This window comes from Stegastes partitus, unplaced genomic scaffold (assembly GCF_000690725.1).
Source record: "Stegastes partitus isolate 25-593 unplaced genomic scaffold, Stegastes_partitus-1.0.2 Scaffold1790, whole genome shotgun sequence".
In the NCBI taxonomy this organism is placed as follows: domain Eukaryota; kingdom Metazoa; phylum Chordata; class Actinopteri; family Pomacentridae; genus Stegastes; species Stegastes partitus.
The window spans coordinates 123,520-127,225 of record NW_007579521.1 but is presented as its reverse complement, the minus strand read 5'-3'; the positions used below and the strand labels follow the sequence as shown (position 1 = coordinate 127,225).

At 45.9% G+C, this 3,706-nt stretch overlaps 1 protein-coding gene across 1 annotated transcript in view; it reads left to right on the top strand.

The window, feature by feature from the left end:
• Positions 1–801: 801 nt before the first annotated feature.
• Positions 802–3,706, top strand: part of arhgap28 (Rho GTPase activating protein 28) — a 14,431-nt gene continuing 11,526 nt past the window's right edge. Inside the window, exon 1 of the mRNA XM_008302298.1 lies at positions 802–941. The gene's annotated coding sequence lies outside the window, so the exon portion shown is untranslated. The remainder of the gene's footprint in view (positions 942–3,706) is intronic.

Below are 3,706 nucleotides of genomic sequence, written 5' to 3'. Positions count from 1 at the left end.
CTGGATCAATGAATAGATGCAGCACGGATCAGAACCAGAGACCAGAGGAGCCAGTTGGTGGAGATACATTCATCTGATGGTGGAACATCTTTCTACATGATGGAGGAACATCTTTCTACATGATGGTGGAACATCTTTCTACATCTGATGGTGGAACATCTTTCTACGGCTGATGAGCAGAGAGAAACAGTCTGGAGACATGGAGATGGTTCAACATCTGCAGGACGAGGAGACCACATTAGCTTCAGGGTTTCACATCTGGAAACATGTTGGACATGATGGCTGCAGGTTTTTATATTTTAGTAAGATAAAGAAGCGTTCCTTCTCTCTGGTCTCCATGGTTCTGAGTCCTGCTGACAGAAGATGTCTCTGAGTTCTGTCTCCTCCTTCATGTTCTGGTTCCTCAGAGCTGCAGGACTTTATGCTGCAGAGAAACATGAACCTCAGAGAAGAAACATGTCTCCAAGGAGGAACGTCGTGGTTCTACTGCGATACGATATCATTTATTTGCACATTTAAAATATACATTACATAAAGTAATAAGAAAACTAGTGAGAGTGCAGGAAGATGCGAAAAGGCCCCAACAGGCTTAGAACAAGCCTCCACCTGTAACAAAACAAAAAAAGAAAAATATAACTTAGATCTTTAAATAATAACAGTAATAATGATGAAATATGTGGAGCAATATAACACTAAGCATCTGAAATGTTAAAAACTGCGACTACAAGACAGACAGCTTCATCCTGTTTGTCTGAGCTGCAGTGAAACAGACTGAACTTGTTGTTTCATGCTCTAGCTGTGACTCACTGAATCAACGAGTGTTCACGAAGAATCAGACGTCAGATCGGAGGACGGGACACCGAGCTGAGCCGAGCTGGAGCTGATCCTGCTGAAGTCCATGTGCTGCTCGGAGGAGTTTACGTCTCTGCAGGAATAACCAGGTCAGATTACTGTCTGAGGACCTGAGTGAAACCACTTAGCCCCCAACGCTGTGATTGGCTGGCAGTGGCCATTTCCTCCTAATGGACCCGCAACAGCAGTTAGCATTAGCCTGCGCACCCCACCCTGTCCTCTTCTGGGAGCCAAACCCATTAGTCCGAGGTTCCCCCACCACACTCACTGATCAATACGCTGGGAGAGGCTGACTTCCTTCACACACTTTATCAATATTTGATGTGAGCTCAGCTTCGTCCTCCAACAACCACAAACCAGAAACATAAAGTCCACAGACGTCAGCTCAGGTTTCACACCTTCACTGCAAGCACCTGCAAACCCCTTTAAGCATCTTCAACCACCTTCAGACACCTTCAGACACCTTCAACCACCTTCAACCACCTTCAGACACCTTCAACCANCCCCCCATGACCCTGGTGAGAATAGTTGTAATGAAACACCAGAGCGTCCTGATGAGAGCCTTCACCAGGCTGGACGCTCGTGGCCACTCAGTGTGACGTGGACAGCTCATCCTCCCTGTCTTCTCTCAGACGTCTGGAACCTCGTCGCTCCTCCTCAGCATCAGGCCTGACGGCTGTGGTCGCCGGTGTCACCATGTTCACTCTCATTGTCCTCCACAAGCGCAACCAGCTGCCTGCGATCCAAAGCTCTGGTTCTGATGAAGGGAGGTGTTTTAGCTGCAGCATCAACAGCATGGTTCATGTTCAACACTTCCTGATGTACACTACGACGCAAAACTACCAGTTTCTGTCACGTCATCCTGCATTCTGTTCAACAGTCCGCCATGTTTCCTGTTAGATCAGGACCAGTCGCTGTTACGGCCCGTCCCATTCTGGTCCAAACATGCACGTACATTGCACAGTGTCCTTGTCCACATTGTTGACATTAACCCTAACCCTGGCAGCAGGCAGTTCTGCAGAGTCCAACAAGCACTCTCTAATGAACCTTTCTAATTTGGGGGAAGTGACATCACTTGTCTTGACAGCTGCATCTCTGCATGTGTGTGTAGGACGTCCTGTTAGCTCTGCAGCGTAGCAACGCGTCCCACTCTCTGGCCCGCTCTCCATCACACACGTTGTCGTACTTCCTGTTTGGTCACGTCGCAGCGATTCAAACTGGACAAAGGGTTGGATGCTTTAAAATAAAACAGCAGAACTTTCTCAGTTTTGGACCCATGTTCTGTGTCTGTCTGCTTGGTTCTGGTGAAGCCCGTTGGTGACGGTGACAGCGCCCCCTGTGCTACAACTTTGTTATGAAGCTTTTATCAAACACAGAGTCCAAAGTCAGGCCAGCTTTCATTACTGAGGTTCTGTTTGACCCCACACCAGGTTCTAAGGTGTCATCTGATCTCTGTCCAACACCAAGCAGCCTGTTTAAAACAGAACCAGAACAACTGAGAAATTAGACCATTTGCCACTTTAAAGTGTTTGATTTTCAAAGTCAACAGAAGCTGAAATAAATGTAAAACTGGAACTATTGGGATCCACTCCACGGTCCCACCGGTGGTTCTGTGCGGCAGGATGGTGACCATGAACTGGGTTTCTGTTCCACTCCTGTCTGTGAAGCTGTTTAAAAGTGAAATATGACATTTAAGGAATAACAACGAGATCACAGTGAACAGAAGAAATGAAAGATTTTCCTTTTTTAAACGTGTCTTCATCTGTTTTGGTTGTTTCCCGTCGGGTTCTGGTTCTCTGCCTTGTTGTTCTGTGCTGAGTACAGAATCTGTGTTCTGTTTTTAACTTACATGTTTCTGCTCATTTCTCTTGTTGTGTTTCTGTTCATGTAAAAAGGCTGTAGCGGGTTTCATGTATTGTGTGCTGAATGCTCGTCAGTGAGCGCCTCCACCTCCCACAAGAACAGCTCCTCAGCTGTGGCATCACGGTGAAGAACCCTTAGTGGTTCCAGTTAGAACCGTGTTGTTGTGAGTGTGGCTCCTCCCGCCGGGTTCCTCCCCTCGCTGCTGACAGATCAGCATCAGCAGCCGGACTGAGCGGAGGTGAGTCTCTATTCTGATCACTGATTGCTTATCGATAGAACACATTGATCCCAGATGAAGGTGGATCAGAGCCTGACAGGAAGCTGCTGCTAATTTTATTATTGCTTCACTCATTTTATCCCAATACAGTCGGAAAAACGTCCAAGTGGATTCAAAATCTGTCCTGAACGACAGAAATCTGTCCAGACTAATTCAGAATTTATCTAAAAAGACTCGAGATGAAATTTGTCTGGAATGATTTTTAAAATGACAAAAAAAGGGAAAAAAGTTCAGAAACTACAAAAATAAAAAATGACTCAGAACTGGTGTGAAATGACCAGAAACGTCCTCAGCAGACGCTTCGCACATGTCAGTGTGACACATCAACCAGGTTCTGTGTTCTGCTCCGGGTCCGGTTCTCCTCTGATGTTCACTGTGTGTTCTTAAAGGGCATTTGAAGATCTGGAGAAAATATTTAGTCATTTATGATCATGGTCACATTTTAGTGCGACGCTCGCCCACAACTTACACTAAAGTCCGACTCAGTCACTGAAAGAGGAAAACCAGAACCAGAGATTTTCTAAAACTTAAAGTCCAGATGAAGTCGGAACCAAAAATCAGAAAGCAGGTTTGAAAGCATTTTAGCTTTAATAAAACTCCCAAAATATCGACCAAAAGCTGTAAAACCTGAAAGAATTCACAGAGACTTTCTGATGGTCCACAAACCTTCCTCTCCCTGGTTCTGACCCTGTAGAACCAGAACCTTCCTCTCCC